Source organism: Petaurus breviceps, unplaced genomic scaffold (assembly GCF_028583685.1).
Source record: "Petaurus breviceps papuanus isolate PSGF00001 unplaced genomic scaffold, PetGlider_PUasm1.0 90594, whole genome shotgun sequence".
Classification (NCBI taxonomy): Eukaryota; Metazoa; Chordata; class Mammalia; order Diprotodontia; family Petauridae; genus Petaurus; species Petaurus breviceps.
This window is the reverse complement of record NW_027187281.1, coordinates 4,437,594-4,450,177: the sequence shown is the minus strand read 5'-3', so window position 1 is coordinate 4,450,177 and position 12,584 is coordinate 4,437,594.

The following is a 12,584-nucleotide window of genomic DNA, read 5'->3' as shown; positions in this document are numbered from 1 at the left end:
GAGTGCATGATGGAAAAAAATTTCCTACATTCAGTGACTTAGTCCCTGAGATTTCAGTCTTCACTTTCTTTGAAAAGGTAACTTTCTGTGAACTAGGTATGAGAATACTGGTAAAATCAAAGAGAAGAAAGAACACTGAAAAATACCATTAGTTTCTCTTACTAGGATGATGTCAAAGATACTAGTATCATAAAATTGAAGTTAAAAGGAACCTTAGAAGTTACCAACTCCAAATCCTTCATCTTGTATTTGAGTCCCAATGAGGTTAAATGACTTGTCCCACCTGATTACAGTTTCCTTCTGTGTGTCATCTTCCCCCATTAGATTGTAAGCCTCTCAAGGGCAGGAGTATCTTTTTCTTACTTGTATCCCCAATGTTTAGCACAATTTCTGGCACATAATAGGTGTTTAATAAATGTTTATTGAATTGAATTGTCCAAGGTCAACAAGTATTTACCAAGAAGCTAAAAGAAAAAAACTTTACTAGTATCACAGTGCTTAGGAAAAAAGCATTCCAAACTCTAGGCAATATAAAAATGTGATATTTTTTTAAAAAAACAGGCACTTTTCAATGTTTAGCTCTTTTGAAAAGGTAAAATTTGGAATGGTTTTTATGTTTATAGTGGAAGATTGTGATAATTCAAACACCATTCTTCATCCACTTGATTTTACTTGTGTGTGTGGTTTGGCCATTCTAAACACTGGGAGGTTATAGAGCTCTTCTAGTGACCTCTGAAAAATTCCAGGTCTTGATACTATCAGCACAACATCATTTCCAAACTGGAGTATGTGAAAGGCATCACTATCCATATGGAACCTCACTCAACTTGGATTCCAAAATGGATTCCCTCTCTCAGAGTGGCAAACATTTTGGGTGAGCCTGGCTCTCCCTCTTTTATGTCTCACCTAACATATATGATGACAAGGTTATACTCCAAGTTTATCTCAGTTATTATACCTTTCAAAGAATCTCGAATAATTTTGCATGAATGGGAAGAACAATTTTGGCAGACAACATTTATAGCAGTATTTTGCTCTGCCAAATCAAATGCTTTTTTTTAAAAAAATCAAGAATCAATAAACATGTTGGGATCTCAACATCCTTTAGTTAATGGTGTAATAGTAATGATACTATGGAATATCATATTTGAAAGCATGCTTATTTTAAACTAATATCCTCCTCAAGGATTCTCCCCAAAAAGCATATGCAGAAGATGGAAAAGTAAGCATGTAGGTCAATAGTTAAAGTTGTTGGGGTTTTTTTTCTTGGCCTACTTTTGGAGATAATAATAAGGCCTGAGATTTTTTTCCCAGGCTTTTAGTATTTTCATGTCCTTTACATATCTTTTGAATTGATCCCACCTCATGATTCTTGCAAATTAATAGTCATCTCACAACTGTATCTATGCCATCACAATTTCCTCTTCCAGAGCTTGTTCTTAATGTATATTTTCAAAGTTTCTTTAATGACTCCCCAAATCTCACAAAAACAAAAACCTATATTTTAATACTAAAATCCTACTGACAGTTATATGGTTCTGAGCCATGGAATCCTACAGTGTTTAAAGAATTAAATATGAGTATCATTCAAAGGACAATGCTGAGGTTCTTGGTGACAGAGAGCAAGCTGACACATACAACATACAAATAAGGAGCTTTGAAGAAGTAAAGATTTGGAGTAAAGATCTGTCATTGGGAAAATGTATGATTAAACAACTAAATGGGCTGATCACAGGATGAGAGGAAAGGATAAAAGCAAAACAGTTCATTTGATCCACTGGTGTCTTCACAATGTCAAGGGAATGTGAAGAAGGCCCTAGGATGCCCTCTGTGGAGAATGCATGGGAAGATATGTACAAGAGACTCACAAAATGTTCAATGATGGATGGGTTTCAATATTTATTGCTGGAGGGAGTACCTTAATCAATGGAACCACAGATCAATTTGCATATTTGTATTAGTTTGGTTTGTTTATCAAAAATAATGCACAGGATAGTCAAGATCAAGAAGAATCAGGGAAGTGCAGCTAAGCTTTCCCCCATACCTCCTTCCTAAAGATCTAGAAAATGTATCAAATTTATTGGGAAACCCAAGAAATAGTCAGAGTGAATCATTTGTCTATCCCTGATTGGCAATGTGTAGATACTGGAAAAGGTATCTAGCCAAAAGTATCCCCTGTGAAGCATATAAAATAACCTAATATTATGAAGCGAGCATGAACAGGTACTCATCTCTTGCTATCAGTTCTAAGCCATAGATACAGTACAGGGAAAAGAAAAGAGCCTTTGCCTAGGGATGATCTTCTAGGGTAAGGAGCAGCCATGGGCATAGTGTATGTACTGTTCAAGGAGCAAGTTCAGAAGCAAGCAGTAGCTATGTGGATCAAAGCCCAGGAGCAGAGCAAGGCCTCACTTCTATATAACAGCTCAGTCTGAAGCCTGCAGCAGAATAACCAGGAAAGTTTCCCAAACCAAAGGGGACCTTGTTCTGTCATTCTGAACTAGTAAATCATAGCAGTTAGCTTATGGTAGCTGGTTCCAGCTGCAATCTAGCAGAACTACAACTGCAATCCAGACATTAAGTGGATCAAACAGACCCAAATACAGGTCAGAAACTTGCATAACTCAAAACAGAAGTGCAGTGACAAAACTTTACCTTTGGATCAGGCCACTTTGGGAACACTGAAAGCTTGCAGGTTATCAGCTGAAGCTGCCCTGAAATCAGGAAATAATGCAACAGTCAATAACCCCGTAAAAGCAGCAGTAAAACCCAATAAGATACAAGCTCAACTTAGACATTTCTTCCAGATACATACAGAGACTAGCCTTAACATAAAGTCAAAGTCAAACAGTAGCCTGGAAGAATAAGCAAACAAAAGATTCACACTATAAAAATCTATTATAGTGACAGAAATACTCAAGACTCAAACCCAGAGGAAGGAAATGACTCCAAAACAGCTACAAAGTCTCAAAGGAAAACACAGCTTGAACACAAGTTCAACTAGAATTTCTAGAAGGGATGGATAAAACCAAAAGATCAGAAAATAAAAGAAAATGCTCTTTTCATATCAAAGATACTTAATTTAAGAATCATTAGACTACTGACATCCATCACCAAAAGAAGAACCTACACATATTTCAAGAAATCATTAAAGAAAACTACCTAGATCTGTTCAAACCAGATGGCAAAGTGAAATTATAAAGAATCATAGGTCATCTGCCTAATTAAAAAAAAAATACAGAATCATTCTAACTAAAAGAGAAAGCTTTCCAGTCGAAGGGAAAAATCTGCAAGAATCCAGAAAGAAATCACTTAAATAATGTGCAGCCAAAGTCAGGATCACACAAGATTTAGCAACCACCACTACAAATTAAAAGTGATTATTCTAGAAAGCAAAAGATATAGGCTTTTAAAGAAAAATAACTTACACAGAAAAACTAATTATAGTCTATGTAGGGAAGGGGAATGTAATAAACCTTTAATGAAATAGAGGACTTCCAAGTATTCCTGATGAGACAAGAGCTGAGCAAAAACTAAAACACAAACATAAGAACCATAACTAAATGTTTATTTTAATATATTAAATATATAATAACATGTAATAATACCTATTAAGTAAAATAATATTAACAGTGCATATTATATACAATAATATATTAGTATAATATATTATAAATATATGTTAAATTGCAATCATAAGGGACTAAAAAAAGATAAACTTTTTTTTTGCTTTTTGGAGGGAGGAGGGCAGGGCAATTGGGGTTAAGTGAATTGCCCAAGGTCACATGGCTAGTTATGTGTCTGAGGCTGGATTTGAACTCAAGTCCTCCTGACTCCAGAGCCGGTTCTCTATTCACTGCACCACCTAGCCACCCCTACTTCTTATATTCTAATATGGGAAGATAATACCTGGGTCTCCTCATAAACCCAGACTCATAAGAAGTCATAGAATCTAATAAGATGAGGATCTGGGAGTGGTTTTGTTATTTTTTTCATTACCCTAAAAGAAGAAAGAAAAGGGAGAGGGAAAAGAATACACTAGGAGTGGGAAAAGGAAAAAGAAGATGGGGGACATTATCTCATATAATCAGAGTACTCAAATAGAAGACTCTACAAAGAGGAAGGAGTATGGGAAGAGGCTGATAACTTGAACCTCACTCTCATCTGAAGTAATCAAAGGAAGGAAGGTGAGAGACAGAGACAGTAACAGAGAGACAGAGACAGACAGATACAAAGACAGAGACAGAGATTGAGAGACAGAGAGAGAGACAGAGACACAGAGAGAGATATTGGAGTACAGAAATACATTTCAGGGAAACAGGATGAAAAGAGGAGAAGGATGACAAATAAATGAAGGTTTGATTAAATAAGAAATTAATCCTAAGTAAAACATACTCTAATGAAAGAAGGTGGTTACTGAAGAGGAGTTCAAAAGAAAATAAAGGAAACCTCTGATTTAGGATCCCTTTGTCCAAGGGAGAGAATATTGGCAGTGAATCAAATTGCATAAAATCTAGAGCACTAATATTGTGCCCACTATTTTTCTCTCATCACTCTCTTCTTTTCAAAGAGGGAGTGGGAGGAAAAAGTGAAGAGAAGAGACTGGAGAGAAATATATGATTAACAATAAGAGCTGTAAATATTAATGATACGAACTCAACCATAAAATGGATAAGGAACACAAAATTGTTAGATAGCAGATTCCAATAATATATTGTTTTCAAGAAAAATGCTTTAAAAATATTCATGTAGAGTTCAAATAAATGACTGGACCATAATCTGTTATACTTCAACTGGAGCTAAAAAAAAAAGGCAGTAGGAACAATCATTTCCTCACACAAATTGACAGCAAAAAAATAGATTTAATTCAAAGATATAAAAAGGCAAACTACTTTTTCCTTTAAGGTATGACTGACAATGAATTAATATCAATACCAAACATACATGAACCAAATGATATAGCATATAAATTATTAAAAAGAAAATTTGAATGAATTACAGGGAGAAATTATTCAAATCTAATAGTTGAGTGATCTCATGTCATACCCTTTCAGACTTAAATAAATCTAACCCAAATTTTTTCTTGAGAATTTAGGGACATGAATCAAAATTTGGAAAAGTTAGATAGGATAGACCTCTACAGATTATTGAATAGGAATATAAAGGAGTATAAATATTTCTCCTCTGCATCTGACCATTTTGCAAAAATTGACAATGACAATGACAAAAATGACATAAAGATCTCATAAACAAATGCAGTAAAACAAAGACATTAAAAGTACCTTTTGTTCATACAGTGCAATAATAATTATGTTCAGTAAAAGATCACTGAAGAAATTATTAAAAATTAAGTAACTAGGGGTGGCTAAGTGGTGCAGTGAATAGAGCACTGGCCCTGGAGTCAGGAGGACCTGAGTTCAAATCCGGCCTCAGACACTTAACACACAAACTAGCCATGTGACCATGGGCAAGCTACTTAACCTCAATTGCCATACCCTCCCCCCTCCAAAAAAAATTAAAAAGCTAAATAAATAAATAAATAAAAATTAAGTAACTAAATAATTTAATAACAATCCTAAAGAATGGGTGGTCAAAGAACAAACCATAGAAACAATTAATGATTTAATTAATGCTAACGAGAATGATGAGACAACATATGGAAAATTTTGACATGCAAGCAAAGCAGTCCATAGAATAAAAGTTAGATTTCTAAACACTTTCCTCAATAAAAGAGATGGGCCTTCATGTTAAAATAAATTGGGCCTGCAACTTAAAAAAAAAACTAGAAAACTGATAAATTTTAAAATACCAATTAAACACTAAAATAAAAATCCTGAAAGTCAAAGAAGAAACAAAATTGAAAGCAAAAAAATCTATTGTATTAAAGAATAAAATGAGTAGCTGGTTTTTTGTTTTGGTTTGGTTTGGTTTTTTTGGAGGGCAATTGGGGTTGACTTGCCCAAGGTTACATGGATATTTTTTGTGTTAAGTGTCTGAGGCCAGATTTGAACTCTGGTCCTCCTGACTCCAGGGCCGGTGTTCTATTCACTGCACCACCTCGCCACCCCAGGAGCTGTTTTGAAACAATAAAATAGATAATTAGCTAATTTGGTGTTTTTAAAAAGAAAGAGAAAACCAAATTACTAGTATTAAAAAAAGAGAATTTAGGCAGAGCCAACATGGCGGAGTAAAAGCACGAACTTGGCATGAGCTTCCACTCTAATCACTTCAAATGCATGTAAAAAAAATTACCCTAAACAAATTTTAGAGCTACAGAGCCCACAAAGTAACAGAGAGAAACAAATATCCCACTGAAGGTAGCCTGGCAGGCTGACAGGAAGAGCTGATTGGAGCCAAGCACAGTCCCTCTTGAGCCACGTGGTTCTGGCCCCAGGGTGGCCCAGAGCAGCAGTGGCCAAACAGACTTCAGGAGAGTGAATTACTAGCAGCTTTGGTGGTTTCAATACTTTTCAGCCCATAAACACCAAAAAGAAAGTAAAAGGTCAGTGGGGAACTCTGTTGGAACAGGGGGACGGAGAAGCTCCATCCAGCCCCTACCCCTGGGGAAGAGGTGGCAGAGGCCCAATGGCTACAGCTGCTGCCACATGGCTACTTCCAGAGCTCCTGGCCTGAAAATCATAAGGGGACCAAGTGACCATTCAGAGGGTAATCACTCTTGCTTTTGATGAGGTACAGGCTCTGGAAACCCCCATGAACTCTTACTGAACCTTTCCATTTGATGAGGTATTTGCCTGAGGCCATAAACCTTTCATTACAGCTAGGCTCAAATCTCTGTTACTAGCCTAGCCCTCCTTTGTTCAGCCACTTCCCACCCTTGATGCTCCCAAACCCTCCATTGTCTCTTCTCCAGGTAGCCTCCAGCTACTTTCCACCTTTAATGTCTCATCACAGGAGTCTGACCTCATTTGACTCCTCCAGAAGACCCTCCCCAAACTCCTCCTCTAGACCACCACTTGATTCCTCCCACAACTTTTCTGTATATAAGACCCCATCTTGCCACCATGAGAGAGAGAATGCCAAGAATTTTCTAGTGTAGACTCACTCTGTGATAGATTATTCTGGCCCACTTGTCCAGTGCAAGGGTCATAGATACTGAGGCTCCTTAAGAGTCTAGCCATTATGGTGAACTTTTAATAAACTTTGCTTTTCTTGGGCTGAGATGAGACTTGAGTCAAATTCATTCAGCAGGACCCAACATGTTGGTATTTCGAGGTCTCCAGTACCCCTAACTCTCTACCCCAATACTTTGACCTGCTTGGATCTGGATCATGGCTTGGGTGGTGGTCCTAGGATGTGTGGCCAGTGTGCCAGAGCTGGTGGGGGCTGCAGGGAGGGCACCCTCCTAATAGCTCTGGCAGCTGCAAAACCCCCCAGCAATTTGGGACAAAGCTCTCTCCATTCTAGAAGCAGAGTTCTACCGTGGCAAATAGCTCAAAAATCAAATAATTGACTAGCAAGATGAGCAAGCAGAGGGAATTCAATTGGACTATAGATTCCTTTTGGGGGGATAAAAAGGATCAAAGCATGGAACAGGAGGAAGACAATGAAGCTTCCTGCACCAAAAGCTTCCAAGAAAAATATGAATTGGTTACAGGCCATAGAGGAGCTCAAGAAGGATTTTTAAAATCAAGTAAGAGAAGTAGAGGAAAAATTGGGAAGAGAAATTAGAATGATGCAAGAAAATCACGAAAAGAGAGTCAACAGCCTGCTAAAGGAGACCCCCCAAAAAATACTGAAGAAAATAAAACCTTAAAAAATAGACTAACTCAAATGGCAAAATGTATCAGCAATGCCATATTCACAATGCCTATAGAGATTACAAATATGCTGATATAATTATCCATCACAAAATACATCAGGTTTGCCATTTGGGGAAATAAACTAGAAAATTTATTAAGATACCAAAAGACTGAGTCCCAAAACCAGAAAGTGAAAGCCATCAGAGTAGTTATGATATTGGCACAGGTAGATAAAGTAGAAAGCACCCACATTTTCAAGCCTTTAAAACAGAATAGGCTACCTCAGGCAAAGGTCCTCCTCTCCCCACTCACAGCAACCACCCAGCGTCCTGGAAGAGCGCTCCCAGCAGCTCCGGCCCCTGGCAGTCCTCAGCAGGAGTCCTTAGCAGAAAGTCCTGCTCCCAGCAGCTCCGGCCCCTGGCAGTACTCAGCAGGGGTCCTAACTCAAAAAAAAAAAAAAAGGCAACCGCCACCAACTGCCAACCGCAGGACCGTTAGCTCGGCTTTTCACTTTCTCTTGCTCTGCTATGTCAGCACGTCCATGGAGCATGGGAGATCTTTAAATCCCATAACCCTTACACAAAAGCGGCCCAAAAAGACAATGAGGGGAAGAATGCCTTAAAAAGCCAATTTTGCTAGATGGAAAAGGAATTTCAAAAACTCACCGAAGAGAATAATTTCTTCAAAATTATATTGGAGCGAATGGAAGCTAATGACTTTATGAGAAATCAAGATACTATAAAACAGATCCAAAAAAAATGAAAAAATAGAAGGCAATGTGAAATATCTCATTGGAAAAACCACTGACCTGGAAAACAGATCCAGGAGAAATAATTTTTAAATTATTGGACTACCTGAAAGCCATGATCAAAAAAAAGAGCCTAGAAATCATCCTTCAAGAAATTCTCAAGGACAATTGCCCTGATAGTCTAGAACCACAGGGCAAAATAGAAATTCAAAGAATTCACCCATTGTCTCTTGAAAAAGATCCCCCCCCCAAAAAAAAACTCCTAGAAATATTATAGCCAAATACCAGAGTTCCCAGGTCAAAGAGAAAATATTACAAGTTATCAGGAAGAAACAATTTGAGTATTGTGGGAACACAATCAGGATAACACAAGACCTAGCAGCTTCTACATTAAGGGATTGAAGGGCTTAGAATATGACATTCTGGAGGTCAAAGGAGCTAGGATTAAAACCAAGAATCACCTACCCAACAAAACTGAGTATAATGCTTCAGGGGAATATATGGTCATTCAGTGGAATAGAGGATTTTCAAGCATTCTTGATGAAAAAACCAGAGCTGAAGAGAAAAGTTGACTTTCAAATACAGGAAGCAAGAGCAGCACAAGAAGGTAAGCAGGAAATAGAAATCATATGGAACTTATCGAAGTTGAGCTATTTAGATTCCTACATGGAAAAACAATCATTGTAACTCATAAGACTTTTCTCAGTATGAGGATAGTTGAAGGGAATATATATGTATACGTATACATATATATGTATGTATATGTAGGAGGGTGTATGTGTTTATAAATATATATGTGAATGTGGGCATATGTATGTACATGTGTACATAGACAGAGGGCACAGGATGAGTTGAATATGAAGGGATGATATCTAAAAAATAGAATTAAGAGGTGAGAGAGGAATTTATTGGGAGAAGGAGAGAGGGAGAAATAGATTCGGGTAAATTATCTCACATAAAAGAGGCAAGAGAAAACTGTCACAATGTAGGGGAAGAGCAGGAAGGTGAAAGAGAATGGGTCAACCCTACTTTCATTGAATTTGGCTTAAGGAGGGAAAAACAAAACCACTCAATTAGGTATCTTAACCTACAGGAAAATAGGGGAGAACGGGATAAGAGAGGGAATGATAGAAGGGAGGGCAGATTGGGGAAAAGAGTAGTTAAAAGCAAACACTTTTGAAAAGGGACAGAGTCAAAGGAAAAAATAGAATAAGTGTGGGGGTGGGATAGGATGGAGGGGAATATAGTTAGTCTTTCACAGTATAACTACTATGGATATGTTTTGCGCAACTACACATGTACAACCTATATTGAATCGCTTATCTTCCCAGTGGGGGTGGGTGAGGAGGGAAGAAGGGAAAAAATCTGAAACTCAAAGTTTTAAAAACAAATGTTTTTTTAAAATTGTTTTTACATACAACTGGGAAGTAAGATATATAGGAACTACAGAAATCCATCTTGCCTACTAGAAAGTTGGGGGAGGGGGCATGAGGGAGGATATAAGAGAGAACAGATTGGGGGAAGTGGTATTCAGGGGGCTCACTATTTTGGGGTGGCAGATAGGGGAAAGATGGGGAGAAAATTTGTAATTTAAAATCTTGTGGAAATCAATGTTGAAAACTAAAAATAAATAAATAGGAAAAAATTAAACAGCTAAAAAAGAGAATTTAAAACAAATAAAGAAAAAAATAAAGGAAATTATGAGAAACTATTTCACCCAACTATATTCTTTTAAAATTAACAATCCTAATGAAATGAATGAATTTTTACAAAAATATAAATGGACATGTTAACATAAGAGAAATGTCCAATTTCATTTAAAAAAAAATTGGACAAGCCATAAATGAGGTCTAAAAGAAAAATGTACAGTACCAGGGATTTACAAGCAAATTCTATCAAACATTTAAACAACTAACTCCAGTAGCATAAAAACTATTTTTAAAAATAGGAAGAAAAGAGGTCCTACCAACTTCCTTCCATAATGTAAATATGGTCTTAATAACTAAACCAAAGAAAGTCAAAACAAAAAAGAAAATTCATTAGCAAAATCATGAGTAAACATTGAAGCAAAATTTTTAAATAAAATGCTATCAAGGAAAATATATTAAAATGTCACAAGATTATATGCTATGATCTGGCTAGATTTATACTATGGATTCAGGGTTAGTTTACTATCAAGAAATCTATAAGCATAATTGACTACATTAATTAAAAGGACAACAAAAACTATATTATATCAACAAATACAGAAAAAATTTTGACTATATATCACCTTTTTCAGTTATCTCAAAAAAGGAAACACTAGACAAAGTATTAATAAGAAAATATTTCCTCAATATGACAACTTTGTTTTTCTGTCATTTGATCAGACTCTTCATGACCCCATTTGGGGTTTTCTCAGAAAAGATACTAGAATGGTTTGCCATTTCCTTCTCCAGTTCATTTTACAAGTGAAAAAACTAAGACCAACAGGTTAAGTGACCTGCCCAGGGTCACACAACTAGTCAATATTTGAGGCCAGACTTGAACTTGAGTCTTCCTGTCTCCAGGTCTGACACTCTATCCACTGTGCCACCTAGCTGCCCATAAATATGAAAACCAATTAATGTCTAAAACCAAGATCCAACATTATGTAGTTTAATGTGTAACATCATTGTAGCAGCAAGCACCCCAAGCATCCTCAGGGTTTGCTGCCACCACAGGTTCTTGGATCTGCTTTGATAAAGGAAAGCAACTCAAAATGGGTTAACAAGCTTACTTTAATCAGTCAAACACATATCGTTTACCTAGTTCAGGGGGAAAAGGTCAGCACCCCGAACTTCAAAGTACACAGACAGAATTATCAAGTCAGAGAAACAGATCAAGTAGACAGATTTCAAACTGTCCAACCATTACATCCATACCCAGTCAACATCTGGGTTTCAACATCTGGGTTTTTTCAAAGCCGGGAGGGGCTCAGGACAACGGCTTCCCAGAATCCATATCAAATCACAGAACACTTCTCAAAGTGAGCCCCCAAAACAAAGCCTCACATCAGGGCTTATATAGCCTTCTCCTGGCTCAGAGAATGTAACAATCTTATTGACCCACTGGCCAATCAAAAAGTATTTACTGAAAAACAAGTGTCCCACCCCAGGCTCCAGGTGCACTTTAGCCTAGGGGCAGGGAAGATCTTTAAAATGTTCCCATTACAATCATAAACAAAATTGAGGAGCAAGGAAGTAATTACCTTTCAGATTTATGAATATGGAAAGAACTCACAATCAAACAAGACAGAAAGAATTGCAGAAACATAAAATGGAAAATTGTGATTAAAAGTTTTAGCACAAACAAAATCAATACTGCTCAAATTAGAAAGGAAGCCTTTAATAGAGAAAAATCTTTGCATCATTTCTCTGATAAAGGTCTCATTTCCAAGGCATGTAGGGAATTGATCCAAAAGTCATTATACTATAACCATTCCCCAATTGAAAAATGGACAAGGGATAATATGAAAAGGCAATTTTCAGAGGAAGAAACCCAAGCTAACAATATATTTTTTAATGCTTTGAATCACTAATAATTTGAGAAATGCAAAGTAAAGCAACTCTGAGGTTCTACCTCTCACCCATCAGATTGACAAAGCTGACAAAAGGCAAATGACAAATGTTGGAGGAGGTGTGGAAAAACATTGCACTATTGATAGACCTATGAACTGCTCTAGCCATTCTGGAAAGCAATGTGGAAGTATGACTCCAAAGTTACTAAACTGTGAATATCATTTGACCCTGAAACACCATTACTAGAGACAGCTAGCTGGGTCAGTGTGTAGAATGCTGGGGCTGGAGTCAAGAAGATCTTAGCTTAAATTTGGCCTCAGACACTTGCTAGTTATGTGACACTAGGTAATTCATTTAACCTTTTGTTCAGTTTCCTCAACTGAAAAATGGGGATAATATTAGCACCCACCTGCCAGTATTGTTGTGATGTTCAAATAATATATTTGTAAAGCACTGAGCAAAGTGTCTGGCACATAGTAAGCACCTAAATGCTTATTTACTTCCTTACTACTAGGTCTATGCCCCTCCCAAAGATAT